This window comes from Lytechinus variegatus, chromosome 13 (genome assembly GCF_018143015.1).
Source record: "Lytechinus variegatus isolate NC3 chromosome 13, Lvar_3.0, whole genome shotgun sequence".
NCBI classification, from domain to species: Eukaryota; Metazoa; Echinodermata; class Echinoidea; order Temnopleuroida; family Toxopneustidae; genus Lytechinus; species Lytechinus variegatus.
Window position 1 is genome coordinate 7,160,734 of NC_054752.1, and position 13,085 is coordinate 7,173,818.

At 36.5% G+C, this 13,085-nt stretch overlaps 1 long non-coding RNA gene across 1 annotated transcript; it reads right to left on the minus strand.

Moving 5' to 3' along the window:
* Nucleotides 1-10,255: 10,255 nt before the first annotated feature.
* Nucleotides 10,256-12,440, minus strand: LOC121426182. Its single transcript, XR_005971567.1, has 4 exons — nt 12,382-12,440; nt 11,620-11,658; nt 10,889-10,936; nt 10,256-10,303 (listed from the first exon to the last, which is right to left on the minus strand). It is a non-coding gene; the product is annotated as an uncharacterized LOC121426182 (long non-coding RNA).
* Between the last annotated feature and the right edge of the window lie 645 nt (nt 12,441-13,085).

Genomic DNA, 13,085 nt, shown 5'->3' on the forward strand with positions numbered 1-13,085 from the left:
CAACAATAGTTTTCAACCGGTACTGTAGTTTTCACCCCAAAACTACACAATATTTAATACAGTTTTAACCAATTGTTGTGTTGCCAAACATTTTAGGAGTGTGGGAAACATTCTAGAATAACATGTCTTGCCAACCACCAACAATGTTTGCCGACTGTTTGCTATTCAGGCCCACCTTTCGAAAATTTGAATTCATTTAAAAGGCTTTCCGTTCAATTGAAATAACACCATCTGTATGACTGAATCTCTGAATTTATCGAGATCTACACATCCATCTCCTGTCTGTTTTGAAGTTTTTTAACCAAGTTATATAGAGGTTATTTCCAAGCCTCGCCTACACTCTAAATTACAGGGATTTAAAATAAGTCCACATGGACTGTAGTTAGGGACCAATCGAATTCCGGATTTAGTTTGAATCCTTAAGATTCATTTCTAAATCTCGAAAGATTTAAATTTAAATCATTTGAGATTTAAATTTAAGTCTTTGTGATTAAAACTAAGTCCAAAAATCGATTGGTCCCTAACTACAGTCCATCTGGACTTAATATTTTAAATCCCTGTAATTTAGAGTGTACATGGAAAAGTAAAAGTCCCGCATCTAGCTTGCAGCATGTATATGCCTTTCATAATCATGTTGAGCTCTTTTTTCTTCGTACTCGAGTATGTAACTCGAGTTATATAAAGAATATCAAAACTAGAGCAGGTTAAAGTTTCAGAAAAAGTTCTAAAATTCAGAGCTTCAACGCCATTCGCGGGAAGGAGTATTTGCTCCCTTTGCACATTTTACAGACAGATCAAGTGAATATTATTTATATGAATCACTGAGATATAAACTGGATAGTATACAATTTGCATAACATCCATTAAAAGTTAATTTGCGTATTTGAAACGGATTAAAGAAAAAAATGAACACAGTCGTTCACCCAAAGCACACATTATTGGTTTAAAACTACACAAAATTGAAAAAAAAGTTTTAACCAGTTATTGTTGTGTGGACAGCATGTTGCCAAACATTTTAGGATTATGGGAAACATTCTATATATCATATCTTGCCAACAACCAACAATGTTTGACAACTGTTTGCTATTCAGGCCCACCTTTCACAAATGTGAATTCATTTAAAAGGCTTTCGGTTCAATAATTAAAATAACTCCATCTGCATGATCTGTATATCACTGAATCTCTGAATTTATCGAGATCTTACATTTGAGAAACCCTATACGTTTGGAAGTGTGTCACGGTGATGTGTTGTTCTGATAGGGAATTACACGACTTTGATTGTTTCCTATTTTAATCCGTTTCAAATATGCAAATTAACTTTTAATGGATGTCATGCAAATTGCATAATATCCAGTTATCTCTGTAATTCATGTAGATAATCTTCACTTGATCTGTCTGTAAAATGTGCAATGGGAGCAAATACTCCTTCCCGCGAATGGCGTTGAAGCTCTGAATTTTAGAACTTTCTCTGAAACTCTAACCTGCTCTATAGTTTTGATATTTTTATAAATTTATAACTCGATTACGAAGAAAAAAAAGAGCTCAACATAATAATGAACGGCATGATGCAAGCTAGATGCTGGACTTTTACTTTTCCATGCAGGCGAGGCATGGAAACCTCTGTAACTATAATTAAAACACTATTCAAAACAGACAGGAGATGGATGTGCAGCGATATAAAAAGTTTCATCACATATACATTTTCATGTAGCATGACACGAATTAAATGCCTCCGCCCCTGTGAGCAGATACTTTGCTCAAAAATTGCTTGCTGAAAAGCGGAAGAAATAGTATTTTGGAACTCGGGGAGTGAAGGAAGTGTTAATCCGCTCCGAACAGAAGAGCCGAAATTTTGTGTATTTATGTGCAATGAAAAAAATACTTTTCATACCCTTACATCGTGTATACTTTACAATTTCTGGCAAGATAGGGGAAAACTGAGTAGAAAAAAGGTGTGGGAACTAATGGAAACCAAAATTTATATGGAGAGAGAGAAGAACGTCTGGAATATAGGTTTTATTCTTTGGACAGAAAGAAAAAAACACAAAGCCATATAGAGGACTTAACTGTGTATTAAACGTTTGTTCTATCATGTGCAAAGGGACCGTGTTCATTATTAGCTGCCATGGCATTTGAAGCTTCATATCCCAGAGCAACAAATAGACAAGGTTCTTATTCCCCGGTCTTATTCGCGTTTCACTGTTCATTTGAAATCATGATCATGTTCACAACTTTTACTATACATGGTGATCGGTCCAAACACACCCATCTTTCGAGACGGTGGCACCTTAGTCTACATGCAGACCCACATCTGCACCTCAGCTGATTCAACGAGTCTGCACAGCAGACTAGGTCTACTGAGGCTGCAGAATATGGATGAGGCTGCAGAAGATGGATGAAATGGCTCGCTTCGCTCGCCCTTTCAGGCTGGTTTGCTTCGCAAACCAGTAGCAGATCCCACCTCACGAGCCATTCAGAGTCTGCATAGCAGACTAGTGGCACCTTTGTTTTCCCTCTGAAGTACCCATAAAAAGGCTAAGGGTTAAGGTCGAGAATAGTTTACCTACATCATGGACCCTACCACGTAATAGGTCCATGATGTGACCATAGAGCAATACATTGGGAACAACTTAAAGGTCTAGTCCACCTAAAAAATAGTGTAATTTGAATCAAAGAAAAATCAGACAAGAATAATGCTGACAATTACATCAAAATCGGATGTAGAATGAGAAAGTGGGGACATTTTAAAGTTTCGTTTATTTTTCACAAAATATAGTTATAGGGCCTATGCACAATTTAGTCACATGCAAATGACAAAATCGATGATGTCCCTCACCCTCACTCACCACTTCTATTGTGTTTTATTGTTTGAAATCTACAATATTTCAATCTTTACAGATTTGACAATAGCTCTATGCTGTGACTAACAATTATTTACCATGTCATTACCGAGTCATAAAAGGTTTATTGTTTGAACATGTTTCTTAATAAGAATAAACAAATCAATCACTCATTTCATCATTTGGATAATTTTATTTCCATTTATTGAAAGACGTTCAAGTGCTAATTGATGCCTCTCCATAGCCATAAGACACAATATGAACAGGCGCGATTCTAGACGAAAGTGTTTTTTTTTTATTTGGTGAGGGGGGGGGGCGCTTAGTTGGGAAAATTTTGACGTTGGTTTACTCATTACACTGAAAATGACCTATTGCTGCTAGCCTTATACTGACCAAGAAGCTGTACACCCCCTCCATTAAAATATTTGTAATATGCGAGGGAGCGTAGCGACCGACAGACGAAAAAAAAATCAAACTTTCAAAATGCTTGAGAACACCCTAATGGGTGTTAGGGCATTTAACGATAGGGGGGGGGGGGCTGGGATTCATGGGACTGGTACGTTCAGGATTTTTTTAAGAGCGATATTCTCATATTTTAGAGCCCTTAAATGCAAAACAATGTATTATACAGAATAAAGCAAGATATTGGGTTTTAATGTCAATGACACCCTTTTATTACGAGGGAATGTGGTGACCAGGTAGAAACATTTTGAAGTGAAACCTTAATTGCATTTGGAGCACTTTATGAACATCCGAATACATCTGTAACATCGTTAAGTTACTTAATTGGATACTCAGCATGTATACAGGCTGCAAATGAATGCACCCCAATAATCACTGCCTTGTATACATAAGTCAACACGATCGAGTATTGTAGAAAATAGAATCAAATCATTCTACATGTTATGATGTTGCTTCTATCAGGAGGCCGCGCGATCTCATGAGACCGCGACGTTTGTAGAACGAGCTGACAAAGGTGTGAACATATAGGTATATTACAGGCAAAAATAAGTATGTCCCACTGTTTTTTCGCATGTTCTTACAATAACAAACCATGGTTTTTCATTTGCTTTCCTCGGATGAATAAAAGTTTTGGCATTGAAGATTATAGCTCTTTATTTTCAATTAGTCTCAAGCCAATTGCCAACTCGTCTATCATAATTATGATTTACCATCAGCCTTTCCACTATCCACATGGTCTAATTGCCAATGTATCCACTCACCATATTAACCAGTTGGTTAAAAAGCCTGTAGTATTTTCAAAATCTTATCGCTTTCCATTTCTCAAATTTGCCCATCATCTTCGAGAGGACATCACCCTTGGATACAGGTTACCTCCACTCCTTAGCAATAAACATGCCAACAAGTGGTGACTCTCAAACACCGCACACTCACCTGTGACTCATAAATTCTCTGAATTGGTACCCCTCTCTCTCTCTCTCTCTCTCTCTCTCTCTCTCTCTTTGTTTACATTCTCCATCTCATTTGGGATGAAAAGTATTCCATGTACATGCACTTTCTTTTCTGGCACACTTCTCAAGGTTTCCTACTTTCGTAAACACGTGTTTTGAGAACGTCGTCAAATTACTTTATACCCCAGGCTTTATATTATGTGGACTTCCATCATCTCACTTGGAGCAAACTTCATCCACTTCATCTCACATACCAGTTATCGTACTACCCTTTTTCTCCGTCATTTCACTCAGAGAAAAATCCCAAATACCGCTTGTGCTAGTCAAGTTATTTTTTGGTAATCTGTGTGATCTTGTGTATATTTTATACACGTATAAATACAAATACTGGGATCGTGCAATAATAATTCGACACATTGAAGAATTGTCTGTCGGATTTCTCTACACGACGCATAAAGTCGGTAAGTGGAGATTGCCTTCCATTTCCGCTTCAAGCCAATTACTCCATATAGAACTTGGACTAAATAGTTATCGGCTTGGCCTTTAAAAGTCAAGGACACTTTCCCCTCAGTACACCGTTATTCAAAAGCAGAACTGAACCAAAGAAATATCAAGATTGCTTTCGTGACTCCGACCATGTTCCAACCACATACATTAAAAATTGTGCCACGCCCATCCACACCCTTTCGATCGGTCACTCTGCCAGCAGCCACTGCCCTGCAAATATGGTCAGTCCAGCATTCAGTGACTAAAGTACTGAAGCTAATGAAATATGGAGAATAATACCAACCACGTTCCGCCAAAAGAGGCAAAAACAGTGCAATGCCCTGCCAAAGGAAAACTTATCCGGCACGGTAAGTGGATCAGTTATCATATTTTATGTTTGGGTGTGCGTATGGGTGTATGTGCGCGGGTGGTATGCCTTTAAAAGAAAACTTGCAAATTAACTACAAATAACAAAGCAGGAACTAGGGACATGTACATAATGGTGTCAAAAGACATAAAATATTGGAGAAGTGGATGATTGTAACAGAGTAGTTCTCCCGGAGACGCTACACATAAATTGTTATATTCCTTTACTGGCATACCTTGGGTTGCGGCATTGAAGGGGGGGACCGGCAAAAATTCCAGGTATTTACTTTGACTGACCTATTAGGGACAGTGCCATTGAACGGATATGTATCTCACTCATCAAATAATGCGAGCGTGATGCGCAATCTCAAGTTTTGATATTCAGACCTAAAAAGGGACATTACAGCAATTTTTGTAATCACGATACGTACCTGTTTAGCTAAACAAATAATGCAAGCGCGAAGCGCGACCTGACATTTTCGTGTATGACCCCAAACAGAGACATTTGAGGAATACAGTTTAGGAATCCATTAAGAATATATAGGCCTACTGTATATCTAACCATAGCCATCTTATGCAAGTGCCAAGACCAAAAAAGGAAAGAGATAAGGGTGAAGTATGATATTTTATTTTCTGAATATTATGTCAAAATCTATCACAAAATTTGATCTTTTTTGTTTGCTCGCTTTGCTCCATCGCAACTTTTTTTTAAAGATAATTTCTTTCCGATACGCCATATCTGACCCCCTCAAAATTTTTGCCTCATTAAAGGGGAAGTTCACCCTGAAGAAAACTTTGTTGTAAAAATAGTGAAAAATATTGGTGAAGGTTTGAGGAAAATCCGTTAAGGAGTATAAGAAAGTTATTAGATTTCACAATTTTGGATTTGTGACGTCATAAACGAGCAGCTGCCCCATGTGTTATATAATATAAAATGTATGAATTTCAAATTTTGTATGGTTCATGATGACTTAATTTTGTTTTCTTTTCATGATCGGATGTGAAATGATTTGTCTATTGATATACAAAAGTTACAGTGAAAACCATTTTCAATTTTCTGAGAAAATGGCATTTCATTGATTTTTTACCATTCGCTATGTAGGAATGCTGCTTGCATATGACGTCACAAATCAAATAATTGAAATTCTAATAACTTTTTAATTATTTGATGATTTTTTCTCAAACCTTCGGCAATATTTTTTATCATTTTTTCTGCTATTTTTACAATAAACTTTTTGTCAGGGTGAACTTCCCTTTAAACCACTGCCCGTTCATACCATGATATGACTGGTAAATTTTTGCCCCCCCCCCTCCACCAACGACGCCTGTTACGCCCCTGCACACAATGACCTAAATATTTGCAGGCACAGACCCTGATTGAAACTGATCAACAGGTGTGTCTCCACGCAAAGACTAGCAAATACAAAACTTTCTGTTTCACACAAGGCATATAGGCTGCAAGTCAGACCCTTTACTCGAGTAAGGGTTTGCACAGCAGACTATGTCGTAAAGGGCTTACACGTGATGAGATTTATCTTTACCTGGTTTTTTTTTTGTAGAATCTGATCTAAAGTGGGCATGTTGAAGGTCGCACGCGCCCGATGATGTCGCTAATCACGGACCCTACTAGTATTTCAGGGAATCCAACCAAAATACAAACGGTTTTGACTTAAAGAAAAAGAAAAATCAGACAAGTTGAAAGGGGAAAGTTGAATAGCGGACAAAGTGCTTCTCTAACTCCTTTACACCATTCTGTTTTATTTATTTTGCCCTTTCTACCACGACATTTTATGATCAACGCTGGATTCCCCTGTCCCTATTCAGGGGGGGGGGGGGATATAGTCCCTCCATACTTACAAATGTTGGTGTATATGTAATAAACACACTCACACAAATCACACACTCAAATGGACCCCGCCCCCACATACAAATTATTTGACCCTGGGATTTGACCTATATTCATCGTCAGTTCTGCTCAAATCTCATCGCGTAATATTCGTAATATTAGTGCAACATAATGTTGAATTATTAATTTTTACCATGGATCCTATAGAACCATGATTTTACAAAAGGAAACCTCTGCAGATTATAAGTATGTTTAATTTTAGACATTCCCTAGACAGTCTCTTTTATTCAAACATCCTTTATCGATCGAATCTTGCCATATATACTCGGGTATAACCACCAAGAATTACCCTACTTAAAGGAATGGTCCGGGCTGAAAATATTTATATCTAACTAAATAAAGTGAAATTTTCAGTGCAATATGCTGAATATTTCATCAAAATCGGATAACAAATAACGAAGTTATTGAATTTTGAAGTTTATCAATATTTTGTGAAAACAGTTATATGCACATCGTCATGGGGTGGCCGATGATGTCACATCCCCACTTTCCCTTTTCCTTGTGTTATTACATGAGATCATAAGTGTTTCATTTTCCCATGCATGTGTAAATGATGCATGTCTCTCATTTATGATAAAATAAGTTGCGGCAGTAAATAACTACATGTAATGAATTTAATCGGTTGTCCATCCAATTGTTTTAGTTCATGTTAGAAAATTTTTGAATAAACCTGATTTCATATAATAAAATTCAAAAGAAGAAGTGGGGATATGACATCATCAGCTTACCGAATGTTATAAAGACATGCCTAGAACTGTTTCACTGGAATAATGCAAATCTTTAAAATTCAATAACTTCGTTATTGTTATCCGATTTTGATGAAATTTTCAGCATTTTGCTTTGTGAATTTTACTTTATTTTTCAAGATATAAATATCTCCAGTCTGGATCATCCCTTTAACAATTTATTTTGAGAAAAAGTGTCGCCTGCCTGCAAAGAACTCTTACAACATTTACGTAGGACCCGTTTATACTCACTACGCCCCAATGCTTCCTGTCAATAGAACTAGCTTGTAGCTTGATCGTGCCCCCTTGATTAGATGCCTCCATTATTGTTGTTTCCTTCTTCTGTTGTATCATTTTCTCTCTTTTATTGAAGCCCCACCCCATTTATCCATGGCCATCTGCTAAAAAATTTCGTCCGTTTTATATTTGCGTTCATTTTGAGTGTTATAAGCCTCTCGCTCCTTTGCTGTTGATCTCATTTTAAACGCATTCATTCAATATGTCATATATGCCTAATTTCAGAATTGTTTAGTTTATCTTATGAAAATGTCGATATGAGATTATTGTATTGAGTTTGCTTTGCTATAACACGATGATTTGCATCTGTACGCTCATTAACTTTGTTGACTTTGTTTAAAATTGAAAATAAAACGAATAGGTGAAAACTGGGAGTAATAATTCTTTAGGGTGTTGTCTGAGCTATAAATGTTTCCTTTATTTTTTTATTCGCTGCGAATAATGATTGTTCAGCCACAGATGCGATGAACGCATGCAGTATGTACTTTACAAAGCAAAAATATACTTGGGTATACTTTGTATTTTTTTTTTGCATCTATTTTTTCAATTTACAAGAACTGAAGAAAAATCAACTGTAACTTTTAACCCTTTTTTGCCATTACGCTTTCTACAGGGATCTGTGGAAAATAGCACAGAACAGTAATTGATTTAAAATGTGATAAAGTTATAATAACATTTACAAATTCATGAAATATTATTGAAGTCATGCTGTGATATGATACTATTCGAAGACAATTATGATGAAGAGTTTTCCTAGTAAATTTCAGATATGAGAACAGCCACTATCTAACAGCACAATTTTCTTTCCTGTTCGACGGTGCCACAAAATTCTGGGCCTTTCAGATCCGTAGAAGTATAAAACAACACAAACGTGATACTGCCAAAGGATGCTGCAGAACACCGTCTATCAAAAGCTCTTTTCAATTTCAAACTTATTCTAATAATTTTTTTATATCGGTTTTTATGTACAGTTCACTGCATAAGCCTGCACTTTTTTTTTAATTTCATGAAAGCCTGGGACTGAGATTAAGCGCACTAGTGGCCACGATCGAGAGGGAACGGATACTCCCTGTAGGATCGTAAATCCCATCAGCGAAGTGATTCGCTTGGGCCATTCAGGGCCAAACGGCCATTAAATTCTAGGTGTGGCCTTCGAGAGGATCATAAAAACTAACTTTTCTCTCGAAAATTTTGAGATGAAAATCCGTTAAAAATGGTTCAAAATGAGACACTTTTTCGGGAGAAGTGGCTCTCGTTTTGTTGAGAGTAAAACGAGAGCAATTCCTGCTCGTGTTCATAGTGGTTACTTCCATAAGAAATACTGTAAAACCTAACACCTTACAAAAAAAGTAATTTTGACCCATGTATATCCTACTCCTAATGGAACTCCCAAATTATTTGTCTATAGGAAAGCTACTAACACTGGCCAGTATCTCAATTTCAAGTCTCACCACCCTCTCTACCAAAAGTTGTGTGTTATCCCCACTCTTATGGATACAGCTATATCAATCATCACTAAGGATTGTGACCTTGCAGAGGAAGAACACAACCAAAATTCAGTCAGCAGATTGTGGTTGTTATAGAACCCGCAAATATCTTTCGATGCCACCCAGTGCGAAAACTGAATCCCGCAAAAAATGACAGCATTTACAGAATAAAGCCATTTTTACTGTGGCTTTCCTGCATCTTCCATTGTTCTGTCTATGATGAAGCGTGTGTATATTGGTCAATAAAAGCAGCTGATTCGCATTATTTGCATACGTTTCACATACGTAATTTGTGGCATTCCATTTATAATTAAAAGAAAGATGATTCTTCCCTTCCCGTCCATTGGCTGTTCATGTGGGACCTGGTGTCCTCAGATTGCTAGAGCTCCTGTGAGTTATGAACTCACTGGGTTTACCCCTAAAATTGTCAGTGAACGGGGCAGATAGAGGGCACTGGGTTCCGCATGATGATGGGCTGATGGATGGGTTGGGGTGAACGAAGCAGATGTGAAATTATTATTCTTACATTGTACTTGTTCATAGTTCTTGTGTAGTATTTATATAAATTTCTATAAAATCTAATTTTTACATTGTAAAAGAGAACTGTTGCTCAGCTAGCGCCATGAGCGTCTACTGACAGCGTGTGCGCTCTACAAATATACACTATTATTATTATCATTATTATTAAAAAATACAGCTTAGACTGTTGAAAAGGTACCTGATTGATTCAACTTACCAGTTGTTGATGGTGTGGTTGTTTCTGGAGCTGCTGTTGTTGTTGGAACTGGACAGAGTAGTAATGATAACATCAATATAATTATATGAGTTTATCAAAATCAACTTCGGTGCATTTTTATACACATTTCAGAGTTGCTTTTTTTGTGACTGTGAAAAAAAAAAGTTTTCGCAGGAAGACAAGTTTATTTGTATGGAAAACAAATTAGTAACTCTAAAGAATAAGTGTTGATAATGATATTAATAACAGCATATATACTCAGGGTAGCCACTTCATTACAAAGAAATGTTCTCCCAGTGGGCCCTGCTAGTACAAATACCCTGGCTTTAACTAAGCTACCTAAGCACTCAAGCATTTGAGGAACTTCTACCTACCAGGTACCCACTCACCTCACCTGGGTTGAGTGCAGCACAATATGTGTAAAGTACTTGCTAAAGGAAATCACAAGATGGCTTGGAAATGGACCCCTGTCCCACAGAGTCATGACCTCTAGACCACAACACCCCTACATGAAGTTGGCAAGGATCCAACCCAAGTAAAATTAAGGTAAATATTGTTGAACTGTAGTTCCACTATGCAGCATCACAATGTCAGATATCAAAATGAATGAACAGGTCATTGAAAAAAACTTACCAGGTGTTGTCGATTGGGTGGTTGTTTCTGGAGCTGCCGTTGTAGTTGCTGGACAAAGTAGTAATGATAACATCAATATTATCATCAGGGTTATTAAAATGAATTTCAGTGCAAATTTATATGCACTTCAAAGTCAAAGTGACTTCTTCAAAATCTGTATTCATATGTAAATACTCCATTTGTTACAGCAGTCTGGTACAAAATAGAATAACAAAGTACCTATAATTGCTCAAAATAGCAATATTAATAATTTCTACATGAAAAAATGCTCTTTCAAATATATTCAAGTTCTGGTGACCTTGTCTAAACCCTCTGATCCTCTAACTACAGGAAAGCTGGTTTCACATACTTCAGTGTTGAAATATTCAGCAAGTTAATCTTTGAATATCTCTTGTATGGGGTTCAATAATGAATATTTTTAGTGCAGATTTACATACTCTACTATAACGATTTTGCATCAATCCTTTTTAAATGTGATAACATGCATTATTCATTTCATCAACATGTAATAACAATTTTGATAAAAGTTTGACTAATAATTAACTGTGACTATAAGCACATTATGTTCATTTTTAAAAATCAATATCAATAAATCCCATCAGAAAGAATATTGTAATGAATAAAGGTCAGTTATGAAATAAACATCTTTCTCTATAACATGTATCTAAATGTGAGAAAACTTTAATGGAAGTTCACCATTGTATAGGCATATGCATAGCATTTTGAATTACCTGGTTGTGTAGATCTTGGTGGGCGCGTAGTTTCTACAGCTAAAAGTAAATATTGGGTAAAACATGATTTGTTACATATATAACACATTGAGAAGACATGTAAGCGCTTGAAAACAAATAGTATCAGAGAGAAAAGAGGTTATTTTGTTCATTTTATCAAAGAAAGGGACAATTTGATATGATATTGTGTTTTAATGCCAGATTTTTATTTCATATATTTCTGGACCTGACAGGAAATGCATACAGCTTAGGCCTACATGAGGCAATTTTTTTCTCAGCATTTCACCCCTTCATTCAAGAACAGAGTTTGAGTTCATGTCCCGTCTGCAAATTATTATAAAAGTGTCATAAGCTTGTTTGTAACTTAACATTTCTTAACCTGTCACCTTGTATGAATTCAACTGAATAATATCTTTAAAAGAATAATAATTATACTTGCTTATATAGCGCTTAATACTTACTTTGTAAGAAGTCTCTAAGCGCTCTACAGTATATGCAGCATAATTACCTTGGCTTTAGCAGTGCAGCTGCTACGCGCGCTGCGTTTCAAGGAATAAATTCCTGCCAGGTACCCATTTACCTCACCTGGGTTGAGTGCAGCACATTGTGGATAAATTTCTTGCTTAAGAAAATTACGCCATGGTTGGGATTCGAACCCACGACCCTCTGTTTCAGAGTCCGGTGACTAATCCACTGGGCCACAACGCTCCAAGAAGAGAATAATATCTTTTTAAAAAAAGACGAGAGTTAATGTGAACCTACCTGCATCACCAATTTCACCTGTAGTAACTGGCATGGCAGTAGTTGTAGTCTCTGCTGTTCAAAACATTCAGACAAAAAATTAACAAAATGCCCTCTCAACTCCATTCAATCATAAAGACATGTTTGCATGTTATCAATTGACAGGAAACAAACTACTTTCGTGCTGCATATCAACTGAAATGTATTTTCGGCAAGGAGACTGTATACTTTGACCTATAGAGGGCAACATTTAAGCAAGCATGCAAGCCAGCGCTATATAGCACTCCAAAAAATGATAAATGTACATAGCAATAATTTTTTTCAATGCAATTATTTTTATAGCAGTTGCTGATCAGTATTTGAATTATGATGTTGCTTGAAATAAATGTATGGAAAGGCGGGGTAAGTTGTGACACTTTTTGCTTTTTGCATGTTAGAATTGATATGATTAATAATCTTGGGAGAAATAAGTACCTTGCCTTAAAATTTAGGTCTCCTGAAATATTTTTCAGTTATATATAACTTTCCACCCCCATACTGAAAGTCATTGTGACCTTTGAAAAAAGAGATGTCAAATGGCTCAACATGCCCCATATATATATCTCAAAGTTAAAAACATATTTTGCTTACGATTCAGTTCAAATAGTAAGTACTTCTAAGGCGGCTTGTCAAAGGTGTGCGTGCGTCTTTACCTTTATATTCTGCGGCGATCCCGCTCACCGTGC